The 13714-nt window shown below is 43.3% G+C and overlaps 1 protein-coding gene across 2 annotated transcripts in view; it reads left to right on the top strand.

Annotated features, from left to right (window-relative positions):
• Window positions 1-12200: 12200 nt before the first annotated feature.
• The window catches only part of LOC144593392 (phospholipid-transporting ATPase VD-like), a 147864-nt gene continuing 146350 nt past the window's right edge, over window positions 12201-13714 (top strand). For both annotated transcript variants that reach the window (XM_078398899.1, XM_078398889.1), the window contains exon 1: window positions 12201-12405. The gene's annotated coding sequence lies outside the window, so the exon portion shown is untranslated. The remainder of the gene's footprint in view (window positions 12406-13714) is intronic.

Genomic DNA, 13714 nt, shown 5'->3' with positions numbered 1-13714 from the left:
AACAATGCTCGTTCACGAGCACGCGACCCCGCGTCTCGTGCACGAGCCCCTCCGCGCCGCTAGGTCGGCGCGCACGCGCGTTTATTTGTACTCGCGCGTGCACGGGTGCCCTGGACAGCCGGGTTGCAGACCCTGCAACCTTCTCCCTCTGCCCGTCAGGTCACCCCCATCGTCCCCTCTCACCACCTGGCTTCTGCAGTAATTAATCAACGACCTGCATGGGGGAAGATAGTTGAGGCAGAGACATAGAAACATAGAAAATAGGTGCAAGAGTCTCTTCTATATACTTCCATCAGGTCTGTGATTAGATTCCCATCTAGTCCCACAAGAGAGATGGAAGCGCACCCATCTTACCAAAACTCAAGCAAGGTGTCAGCAGGATGCAGTGCACATGGAACTGTACCTCAGCACATCTAGCAACTGTACTATTGCATAAGCTAAGGAGGAAGAGGGGGTGGGGATGGTGAGCTCCAAACGAGCTGACAATACCTGCAGGATCTGTAACCTGGCATGCACACACGCACACTTGCACTCGTTGAAAGGCCGGTTGCGCAACATGCGCAACGGGCACGTACGAGGTGCAAGTGTTATGTGGCCGAAATAGCTCAAAATTCGCCTTACATCTAATCCGGGCAGTATCCAGCACCCTCTCCAATGCCTCCATATCTTTCCTGTGATGTAGCGACCAGAACAGCACACGATACTCCAAATGCTGCCTAATTAAAGTTTTACAAAGCTACAACATGACTTCTACACTCAATGACCGATGAAGATAAGCATACCATAAGCCTTCTTTACCACTCTATCTGCTTGTGTTGCCACTTTCAAGGGGAGACTCGACAAACTGGTCAGGAAGGCCTGGGTTGCCCCCTCGACTCAGTGCAGGTGGTGGGAGAGAGGAGGATGATGGCAAAGCTAACATCGCTGCTGGACAACGACTCCCTCTCCATGCAGGACACTGTCACTGCACTGAGTAGCTCCTTCAGTGACAGACTCCTTCACCCCAAGTGCGTGAAGGAGAGATATAGGAGGTCCTTCCTTCCCGCTGCTGTGAGACTGCACAACCAGCACTGCTCCCAGCAGACGAGTCAACAATAACAGCTAAGAGCGCACAGAAAACTGATGACAATTTATGTATCTTTTATTTATAATGAATGATCTCTTGCTCTCTTGCTATCCACTTTGCTGCTGTAACACTGTAAATTTCCCCGGTGTGGGACGAATAAAGGAATATATTATTATTATTATTATTATTACTCCAGAGGTGAATGGAGAGTGACTGCCCTTGACATCAAGCCAGTGTTTGACGGTCACATCAAGGAACCTCTGATGCTTATAAGGAGCCAATAAGGAAAATAATCATGGCCATTACATGTCATTTATCCCAGCCTAAGGACATCAGTGTAGGCATTTTTGGGGCAGTGCTGTTTCTTCAATGACCTTCCTTCTAGATCAGAAGTGAGGATGCATGCTTGTGTTTGCACAATTCTATGTGCAACTCCTCAACTAATAAAAGAGACCCAAACAACATAAGATATATGATGATATGGCAGTCAATCCCCATCTTCAGAAAGATGGTCTAATTCCCTTCTTTTGATCTTCAATGGCATTATCAATGGCATTGCCAAGAACCCCCCCAACCCACCCAACCCACCCCTCCAATCATCATCCCAGAGTCCAGATTAGGAACAATGTGTTACCACTACAAGAGCAACAATGAGTGATTCACCTTTGTAATACAAACAAGACACAAGACTGTGATGGAAAATTGTCGATTTGCCTGAGTGAGTGCAGCTTGAACAACACTTAAGAAGCTCAACACCATCCAGGATAAAGCAGCCTGCTTCATTATACCCCATCTGCTGTAAACATTCATTCCCTGTGGCACTGGCTGCAGTGTATATCATTTACGAAATGAACTGCAGTCACTCACCCACCTGAACGACTCTTAAAGCACCAAACCATCTACCACCAAAAGGAAGTGCTTTGAGTGCTTGCAAACACCAGCAAGTTCACCTCTAAGAAACACCATCTTGATTTAGAAGCATATTCTTTTTCATTGTTGGTTTTAAATACTAGAATTTTTACAACTCCATGGGAATGCCTTATATAACACTAGAAAGACAACTCGAGACGACTTTTTCAAGTGATTTAAGGATGAACGATAAATACAGGCCTTAGTGGCGATGTCTGGAGAACTACCCCATTACAAACATAAAAAAGATTAAGCTAGGTATGGCATATGGACCCAAATGCCTGTTCCAGGGGAGGAGGAAAGGGTATGGAGAAGCCATAGATCAAGACTTTGATTGGCAGGAGCATATTGGAGTAATGTTAATTATTATGTAGAATTAAAAGCTTGATCTCTTTCATTTGTGGTAGTCCACAGGTTGACATGATCTTAATGAATGGTGAAGCAGACTCATTACTAATTATTTTCTCAGTCTGAAGAAGGAGCTTGACCTGAAACATCATCTGTCCATTTCCCTCCACAGATGCTGCCTGACCCACTGAGTTCCTCCAGTAGTTAATCTTTTGCTCCTATCAAGTTAAAAGGAGGAAGAAAGGTATACGTAATTTGCCTTCCATCACAGTGGGGAATGTGAGGTCGCCGAAAAACAAGATGGATGCGCTGCCTACACTGGTGAGGACTCGGAGGGAGTGCCGTGAGTGCAGTGATCTCAGTGTTTGAGAGGACATCACTCCAGGAGGACATCCCGGAGTCTAGTACGAGTGTGGATGTTTTTCTGACTGGGCGGACAGGAACTGCAGAGAGAGTGTCAGTGGTCGGTAACAACCCTGGTCACATCACGGTGAAGGAGTGTGTGTGTGGCCCGGACATTGAACTGATGGCTGTGGGTCTCTGTTTGTGCTGCGTACCTTGGGGATTCTCGCACGCCGCTGCGGTGGCTGTTAAAATCTATGTTTAATCTTTATGTAGTTATGTATCTTGTTGTAGGAAAAACTGCAGATGCTGGTTTAAATCGAAGGTAGATATAAAATCCCAGGCATAGATATGGGCACTTGCATGGCTGCCTCTTTGTAGGGTACGTCGAACATTCCCTGTTCCAGGCATACACTGGCCCTATCCCCGAACTCTACCTCCACTACCGCATTGGTGCTACCTCTTGTACCCATGCAGAATTCACTGACTTCATCAATTTCACCACTAATTTCCATCCCGCTCTTAAATATACTTGGACCATCTCCGACATCTCCCTACCGTTTCTGGATCTCACCATCTCCATCACAGGAGGCAGACTAGTGATCGACATCTACTACAAACCCACTGACTTCCATAGCTATCTTGACTACACTTCTTCCCACCCTGTTTTCTGTAAAAAGGTTATCCCCTACTCCCAATTCCCCCGTCTACGCCGCATCTGCGCCCAGGATGAGGTGTTCCATACTAGGACATTGGAGATGTCCTCATTCTTTAGGAAACAGGGGTTCCCACCTTCCATTATAGATGAGGCTCTCACTAGGGTCTCCTCAATATCCCACAGCTCCACTCCTGCTCCCCCTCCCCCATTCGTAACAAGGATAGAGTCCCCCTTGTCTTCCCACCCCATCAGCCATCACATACAACAAATTATCCTCCAACATTTCCGCCACCTCCAACGGGATCCTATTGGCCACATCTTCCCATCTCCACCCCTTTCTGCTTTCCGCAGAGACCTATCTCTCCGAAATTCTCTAGTCCACTCGTCCCTTCCCACCCAAACCATCCCCTCCCCAGGTACTTTCCCCTGCAACCGCAGGAGATGCAACACCTGTCCCTTTACCTCCCCCCTCGACTCCATCCAAGGACCCAAACAGTCTTTCTAGGTGAGGTAGAGGTTCACCAGCACCTCCTCCAACCTCATCTATTGTATCGCTGTTCCAGACGTCAACTAATGTTATCCGACTTTTCAAGAAAGGAGGGAGTGAGAAAATGGGAAATTATAGACCAGTTAGTCTGACATCAGTGGTGGGGAAGATGCTGGAGTCAATTATAAAAGACGAAATTGCGGAGCATTTGGATCGCAGTAACAGGATCGTTCCGAGTCAGCATGGATTTACGAAGGGGAAATCGTGCTTGACTAATCTACTGGAATTTTTTGAGGATGTAACTAGGAAAATTGACAGGGGAGAGCCGGTGGATGTGGTGTACCTCGACTTTCAGAAAGCCTTCGACAAGGTCCCACATAGGAGATTGGTGGGCAAAATTAGAGCACATGGTATTGGAGGTAGGGTACTGACATGGATAGAAAGTTGGTTGACAGACAGAAAGCAAAGAGTGGGGATAAATGGGTCCCTTTCAGAATGGCAGGCAGTGACTAGTGGGGTACCGCAAGGCTCGGTGTTGGGACCGCAGCTATTTACAATATACATCAATGACTTGGATGAAGGGATTAAAAGTACCATTAGCAAATTTGCCGATGATACAAAGCTAGGTGGCAGTGTGAACTGTGAGGAAGATGCTATGAGGTTGCAGGGTGACTTGGACAGGTTGTGTGAGTGGGCGGATGCATGGCAGATGCAGTTTAATGTGGATAAGTGTGAGGTTATCCACTTTGGTTATTATTTGAATGGTGTCAAGTTAGGAAAAGGGGACGTACAACGTGATCTGGGTGTCTTAGTGCATCAGTCACTGAAAGGAAGTATGCAGGTACAGCTGGCAGTGAAGAAAGCCAATGGAATGTTGGCCTTCATAACAAGAGGAGTTGAGTATAGGAGCAAAGAGGTCCTTCTGCAGTTGTACAGGGCCCTAGTGAGACCGCACCTGGAGTACTATGTGCAGTTTACGTCTCCAAATTTGAGGAAGGATATTCTTGCTATTGAGGGCGTGCAGCGTAGGTTTAATAGGTTAATTCCCGGAATGGCGGGACTGTCATATGTTGAAAGACTGGAGCGACTAGGTTTGTATACACTGGAATTTAGAAGGATGAGAGGGGATCTTATCAAAACGTATAAGATTATTAAGGGGTTGGACATGTTAGAGGCAGGAAACATGTTCCCAATGTTGGGGGAGTCCAGAACCAGGGGCCACAGTTTAACAATAAGGGGTAGGCCATTTAGAACAGAGATGAGGAAAAACTTTTTTAGTCAGAGAGTTGTGAATCTGTGGAATTCTCTGCCGTAGAGGTCAGTGGAGGCCAATTATCTGAATACATTCAAGAGAGAGCTAGATAGAGCTCTTAAGGATAGCGGAGTCAGGGGGTATGGGGAGAAAGCAGGAACGGGGTACTGTTTGAGAATGATCAGCCATGATCACATTGAATGGCGGTGCTGGCTCGAAGGGCCGAATGGCCTACTCCTGCACCTATTCTCTATTGTCTATTGCCTATTGTCAACTTCTCTACATCGGCGAGACCAATCGCAGGCTCGACGATCGTTTTGCTCTATACCTCCGCTCAGTCCAACTCAACCAACCTGATCTCCCGGTGGCTCCGCTTCAGCTCCCCCTCCCATCCCAATCTGACCTTTCTGTCCTGGGCCTCCTCCATTGTCAGAGTGAGGCCCAACGCAAATTGGAGGAACAGCACCTCATATTTCACTTGGGCAGTTTACATCCCAGCAGTATGAAGATTGACTTCTCTAACTTCAGGTAGTCCCTGCTTCCCCTCTCTATCCCCTTCCCCTTCCCAGTTCTCCCACTAGTCTTCCTGTCTCCGACTACATCCCATCTTTGTCCCACCCCCTCCCCTGACATCAGTCTGGTCTCGACCCGAAATGTCACCCATTCCCTCTCTCCCGACCTGCCTGACCCGCTGAGTTACTCCAGCATTTTGTGTCTACCTAAGTATCTTTTTGCTTTTTTTTTGTATAACTATATGGTAAATCAAATTTCACTGTTCCTCTGTACACGTGACGATAAAGGACCATTGAACCATTGAAATTGCAGTTGTAGCTAGACTGCTGGAAGATATCAGCAAGAGCATTCTGCCTGTGTAAATGTCTTAATAACTCCAGTCTCCTGCTCATCATTCTAAATACCCCCAAATTTATTTTGCTCAGCTGTAACAATATACATTGATTAATCATCCACATTGGAATGGTGCAAACAGTTCCAAAGGTTCATAACACTGGGTGGATACATTTCTCTTCATTTAAGATGTATAAATTAATTTTACTTAATTTTCAATCTATGCAGAAAAGGTTGTAAAGTTAAACCGTGTAATAACAAACTAGTCAGTTTGTTTCCAAGACAGAAATGTTTCCGAGTTAATTTGAAGCAGTAGTGATTTGGACAAGTATGCTTTGATTAACAGAAAGCTAGTATGAATTTATTAAACGCAGATTCTCTTTAAATAACCTGGTGGTTTTACTTGATGAGATAACAGAGAGGATTGATAAGGGAAATGTGACGTGAATGGACTTTCAACAGAAATAATAGCGTAGACCACGGAATAAAAAGAGGCAGTAGCAATGTGGATAAAAAATTGACCCCAATTCAGAAAGCAGAGAGCAGCAGTGAATGGTTGATTTTTAGAATGGAGGGAAGAGTATAATGGTGTGTTTGTATACAGTTATATAAATATGTCAGATGTTCAGAGAATGTCAGTGTCAACCAAAGATACTACAGGAACAAGATAGACCACTTAACCCTAAAAACCAAAGTACATCATGACGCCATTTTAGTAGGCAGAAACTTGCAGAAACATTTAAAAAGAAAAATAACAAAAATCTGCGAATTGATAGATGAGATATATTCTGCATTTTAATGGTATCATCACACATACTGTTCCCCCAAAACACTGATTACACTGCGAGAGGCATAGCGAAGTGCGGGTTTTGCCTACTAAAATGGCTCCTTTGCGTACTACACTTCAGTATGCGCGATTTCAACGGAGTGGTCCATCTTGTTCCTCTAGTATCTTTGATGTCAACACATGTGGATATAAGGGGCTCCTTGCTATTAGAATTGGAATAAACTGTCCAAGCTCCTTTGTCTTGTAACTATCAGTAAAACATATCTGCAGTCCAGTGGTATCCATGATCCACCTTACAATACATTATAATTGGCAATGAGAATTAACATAAAGGGAAACAGAAGTGCCTTTAGGAGAAGCTTATTATTTCTTACTTCCTGATGCTCACTTGCCCCAAAGGATCAATCTTCTGACTCCACACTCAGTCATAGGCCAGTTTAAAGGGAGACAGGTAGATCCTTCTGCTTGCTAGAGAATCACACAAGATTGCAAAAGACAGTTAGAAATGTTGATGTATAACTAAAACAAAGAATATAGTGAATGTGATTAAAAGTGGAACAAGTTAGGAGTAAAATTACAGATACACAGGGGTTTGAGGAGAAATGTCATTTTGGTGGGAAAAAGGAGAAAATGGCAACTCAGGCAGAGGCAGGCTTTTAGGTATTTTATAGGTGTATAATGTGTGTGAATTATTCACATCCATCTTTGAGAGGGGAGAGATCTTTCCGATGGCCGGTGATATTCTTAACATGTGTGGAAAATATGTAAACATTAAACATGTATCAAGGGAATATAAGAAAGCAATATCACTCATCTCTGGCGTATCTCATGCTCACTAGTTGACATCTCCACACAAGGTTAGGATACTTTGTTTTCAATGGCAGTCTGCAAGGAATATGGGGAGAAAGCAGGAACGGGGCACTGATTTTGGATGATCAGCCATGATCACATTGAATGGCGGTGCTGGCTCGATGGGTCGAATGGCCTACTCCAGCACCTATTCTCTATGTTTCTATGTTAATCTACAGCCATTTGAAATGCAGTTATACCTGTACATCTGTCATACACAAATCCAAAGTTATGAGAAATTGTGAGTGATATAATCATCAACTCAAAATTGTAAAAGAGTTTTAGCTCATATTACTGAGCAACACATTGTTGTGTGGTCTAAGAGACAAACAAGGCATTTAACGCTGATTGGGCTCAAGAAGCCTTGCTGTTTGGAATTGTGACATCCACAGAGATGCCATCCAGGAACGCCAATGCTGGTGGTGAAGAATGTTAGAGGCTTCAAATTCTAGGGCATTAACATCTTCGATGACTGTCCTCAGCTCAGCACAGAGATGGCGCACCAGCGTTTCTACTTCCTTAGAAGTTTAAGGAAGTTTAGCACATCATTGAATATGCTAACAAACTTCCATAGATGCACTGTTGAAAGTATCCTAACTGGTTGCATCATAGCCTGCTAAGGGCATGCGAGGAATGCAAGAGGCTGCAGAGAATGGTGGACTAAGCCCGACCCTTCACAACTTAGCCTTTCCCACCATCAAAAGCATTTACATAAGGCACAGCCTCAAAATCTATCGCATCTATCATCAAGGATCTCTACCATCTGGCCCATGTCCTCTTCTCACTGCTTGCATCGGGCAGGAGATCCAGAAACCTGAAGTCCCATACCATCACATTGAGGAACTGCCACCTTCCTTTAACTATCAGGTTCTTGAACCAACTACACAATGCTTCTCCTACCTCGACAATGGACTTCCTTTTGCACTATCATGGAGTTCTTTATGTTTCCAATTATGTTTTTGCACGTATGTTTTGTTATTTGTACAGACTTTCTGTTAGAAAGTCTTGTACAATTTATGTATAACTTGTTTTTGCAACCCCTGCCTTAGCAAGCATTTGGACGCACTACAATATGTCTACCACCACAGGTACTGACCCCACTACAATGGATCTACAGAAGGGGTTGCCTCAAAAAGACAATCAATATCATCAAAGACCAACACTACCCAGGCCACGCTCTCCTACCATCAAAAATAAATTACAGGAGCCTGAAAACCGTGACCACCAGGTTCAAGAACAATTTATTACAGCAACCATCAGGCTCTTGAGCATGACACAACACTAACTTAAGCAACTATGAATTTCTATGGGCAGTTGGTTAGAAACATAGAAAATAGGAGGAGGCCATTCAGTCCTTCGAGCCAGCACCGTCATTCATTGTGATCATGGCTGATCATCCACAATCAGTAACCTGTGCCCAACTTCTCCCCATATCCCTTGATTCCACTAGCTCCCAGAGCTCTATCTAACTCTCTCTTAAATTCATCCAGTGATTTGGCCTCCACTGCCAGAAAATTCCACAAATTCACAACTCTCTGGGTGAAAAAGTTCCTTCTCACCTCAGTTTTAAATGGCCTTGTCTTTATTCTAAGACTGTGGCCCTTGGTTCTGGACTCCCCCAACATTGGGAACATTTTTCCTGCATCCAGCTTGTCCAGTCATTTTATAATTTTATATGTCTGTATAAGATCCCCTCTCATCCTTCTAAACTCCAGTGAATACAAGCCGTCTTTTCAATGTTTCCTCATATGACAGTCCAGCCATCCCAAGGATCAATCTCGTGAACTTACGCTGCACCACCTCAATTACAAGGATGTCCTTCCTCAAATTAGGAGACCAAAACTGTACACAATACTCCAGATGTGGTCTCACCAGGGCCCTATACAACTGCAGAAGGACCTCTTTACTCCTATACTGAAATCCTCTCATTATGAAGGCCAACATGCCATTAGCTTTCTTCACTGCCTGCTGTACCTGCACGCCAACTTCCAGTGACTGGTGTACAAGGACACCCAGGTCACGCTGCACTTCCCCCTTACCTAACCTGACACCATTGAGATAATAATCTGCCTCCTTATTTTTGCCACCAAAGTGGATAACCTCACATTTATCTACATTATACTGGATCTGCCATGCATCTGCCCACTCACTCAACCTGTCCAGGTCACCCTGCAACCTCCTAACATCCTCTTCGCAGTTCACACTGCCACCGAACTTTGTGTTATCTGCAAACTTGCTAGTGTTACTTCTAATTCCTTCATCCAAATCATTAATATATATGGTAAACAGTTGCGGCCCCAACACCGAGCTTTGTGGCACTCCACTCGCCACTGCCTGCCATTCTGAAAAGGACCCGTTTACTCCTACTCTTTGCTTCCTGTCTGTCAACCAATTCTCTATCCATGTCAACACCCTACCCCCAATACCATGTGCTCTAATTTTGATCACCAATCTCCCATGTGGGACCTTATCAAAGGCTTTCTGAAAGTCTAGATACACTACATCCACTGGCTCCCCTTCATCCATTTTACTTGTCACATCCTCAAAAAATTCCAGAAGATTAGTCAAGCATGATTTCCCTTTCATAAACCCATGCTGACTTGGACTTGTCCTTTTACTGCTATCCAAATGTACCGTTATTAATTCTTTAATAATTGACTCCAGCATCTTCCCCACCACCGATGTCAGGCTAACTGGTCTGTAATTCCCCATTTTCTCTCTCGCTCCTTTCTTGAAAAGTGGGATAACATTAGCTATCCTCCAATCCACAGGAACTGATCCTGAATCTATTGAACATTGGAAAATGGTCACCAATGCGTCCACTATTTCTAGAGCTACCTCCTTGAGTACCCTGGGATGCAGACCATCACGCCCAGGGGATTTATCAACCTTCAGTCCCATCAGTCTACCCAATACTATTTCTCGCCTCATGTAAATTTCTTTCAGTTCCTCTATCCCCCTAGATCCTCTGTCCTCTGGTACATCTGGGAGATTGTTTGTGTCTTCCTTAGTTAAGACAGATCCAAAGTACCTGTTCAACTTTTCTGCCATTTCCTTGTTACCCATAATAATTTCACCCGTGTCTGCCTTCAAGAGACCCACATTTGTCTTTGCTAATCTTTTTCTCTTAACATATCTATGGACTTTGGTTTTTGCATTATTATGAATACTTGGTTGTTCATTTATTGTACTTTAGTTTATTATATATTTAACTGTGTTATTATATTTATGGGCCTCTAAAACTGCAGCAAGTAGGAATTTCATTGTTCTGTTGCATGATTGTATTCTTGTTTTGTTAAGTGATCAACACTTGAAGAATATGTCATGAACCGGTTTAAAGTATGAATGATCTGCGAGTTTTAAAATGATGCATGGGGTGTGGTGGCGTGAGTTAATTTTGATTAATGAGAAGATGAGAAAATGCATGAAGCAAGTGACTGTAGGGATGTTATTTATTTGTTAATTCTGTATTGGGAGAATGTTAAATAATACAATTTTCTAGATGGAAAACAATGTCCTGCCTCCTCCCTCAAGGTTTCTTCCCCACCCCCCCTAAAATAAGTCTGATGAAGGCTCTCGACCTGAAACGCCACCTATCCATGTTCTCCAGAGGTGCTGCCTGATCTGCTCTATTTTCTGCCTTCAGCAATTGTCAAAGAAAAAACGCAATAACATTTCTGACATCTCATTTTTACATCCACTTGAAATGTGTGTGGGATGAAAACCACGGGTACATGTCAGCCAAATTGGAGTCCAAAACTATTTCCTGTACACTTCATGCAGTATTCAGAATGAAAAGATGGGGCAAGGCTTTAGGGGCAAGGTAGATCGATATTAAAATATTTACAATTTTAAAGTCATGGAGCTAATACAGCATGGAAATAGACCTTTGCCCCACCAAGGCATGAGTCCATACACTTTGGGACATGAAAAGGGTGACCATTGGCATTCTGGATAGTCCATTTGCCTGCATTTGGCTCATATTCCTCTAACCTCTTCCTATCGATAGACTTGTCCAAATGTATTTTTAAAGTTGTAATTGTATCTGCTTTTATAGCTTCCTATGTCAGCTCACTTTAAATACAAAGGTATTTTAAATAAGAAAGAAGTGTAAAAAAATCAAATTTCCTGTATTCCGCAGACATTTGTCATTTTCATTAACCATTAATATCTGAAGAAGGATCACATCACCCATTCCTCTTCTCCAGAGATGCTGCCAGAGTTACTCCAGCATTTTGTTGTCTATCTTCAGTGTAAACCAGCATCTGCAGTTCCTTCCTTACCATTAATAAGAGTTCATTAGAATTTTATTTAAAATTAAGGAATTAGGTAGCATTAAACTTTGATGGACACAAAATGCTGGAGTAACTCAGCGGGACAGGCAGCATCTGGCGAGAAGGAATGGGTGACGTTTCGGGTCGAGACCCTTCTTCATTAAACTTTGTGATATTTTTCAAGTTACTGCTGTTATAATTGAAATGTGACTGCTGTTTGTTTATCAGTCAGGAGCTGAAAAGAAAGCTGTTCTATCTAGTGTGCAACCTCCCTTTCCCCTTGAGGACTCTTGCAGGGATGTTGAGGCATTCACTGCTCATGCAATCGCATATTCCGTGCGCGATTGAGGCGCCTGGTAGATGCTCCTCCGCCAGCGGCTGCGGGGGTTGATTGAGCTGGCCTGGGTGCAACTTGCCTGCAGGAGAGAGTGTGTGTCTGCAGTGAGAGTGGGGGGGGGGTTCCTGCTCAGGCAACAGACACACACTGGATAACCCAACAACTGAAATGTTTTGGTGCCTGATTAACAAAAAAATCAAAAAGAAGGACTACTGCTGTACGGCTCTGCTGTAATGGACACAGGCAGCTGGTGAGTCTGGGTCTCTTTGTTGATTCTGCTTTGGAAATAGTAAAGAAAAGTGTGAAAGGACAACCCTGTCTGTCTGTCCTTGTGGGGAAATCAGTGGTCTTTTCGTTTGATGTCATTCTTTCCCAGCTGGTCGCGGGTTTGAAATATACCATTCTAACGAGCACACAATGTAAGGGAACAAGGAACAGTCTTTAAACCAAAAATCATTTTTTTTTAGTGGGGAGTGGGGGAGATTAAAATGTACAGGAAATGAAAGAGCACTGGAATGGGCCTTGGGTCGTGTATCCTATGTACAGTTATAATTACAGATGTATTACATTCAGTTGTTCTCTCGCCTCCCTTCCCAGTAGCGGTTATTTGCCACTTCTTCCCCCTGACATAAGTAAATAGGATAACAGAAACCATTACGAAATTCTGTGGGGCATTTTGTTGGACGAGAACGGTTCTCTGTTTCTCGATGTTGAGCATATGATTTTGTTTTTTGGGGGGGATTTTCCAAATAGATATTTTATATTTATAAATCAGAAACTAATGACTGTGACTCCACTCCTCCTTTAAAATAATTCCTGTGTGTATTCCAGTAACTATTTGCCCCAGAATAGATTGGGTTTTTTTTCTTTTCCACAATGAGTACAATTTCAGTAAGATTACATTATGGATCACAGGATGACTGGAATTTCCTTTCATACTTTACCATTTCCAGTACTTTCCCAGCTATTATTCTAAGTATTTATTCCAAGATGTGAGTGATTGTTGGTGGGTTGACAGTACAACTCATCCTGGTCCTGAAATATCAGCTTACTAAATCAAAACATCAATAGCAAAACCCAGAAAGGATAAAACAGGAATGTGGTTATTCATAGATCATAGAGTCATGGTATGGTACATCATGAAGAGTACTACAAGGAGGTATTTTGATCTTTTCCCCCCACACTGGTGATTCAACCAGGTCACTATGTTGAAACAAACTGAAATGAAGAGAGACAGAATGAGGAGAATGTGATAGTACATTTAATTATTCCTATTCTTGGCCAGTGAGCACTTGTTGGTGTCAAAATGTGCAATTTTTCAAGAGTTAAGAGTTTAATTATGTGTACCACAACGGAATAAGGAAATTCTTAAGCTCAGGAGCACCTCTTGCAGATCCCTTAGATGGGGTGGTCAGTGCCTGTGATAGACTGGGCAGTGTCCACCACATTTTGTAATCTTTCTTTCCAGGGGATTTAAATTGCTGAACTACTGAATATTAGATTTTTAATGTTTTCTCAACTATATATATGGTTTTTATTTGCTGTTACTATGCGTATGG

The sequence above is a fragment of the Rhinoraja longicauda genome, chromosome 1, assembly GCF_053455715.1.
Source record: "Rhinoraja longicauda isolate Sanriku21f chromosome 1, sRhiLon1.1, whole genome shotgun sequence".
In the NCBI taxonomy this organism is placed as follows: domain Eukaryota; kingdom Metazoa; phylum Chordata; class Chondrichthyes; order Rajiformes; family Arhynchobatidae; genus Rhinoraja; species Rhinoraja longicauda.
The sequence above is the reverse complement of the archived record's forward strand: the minus strand, read 5'-3'. Positions and strand labels throughout refer to the sequence as shown.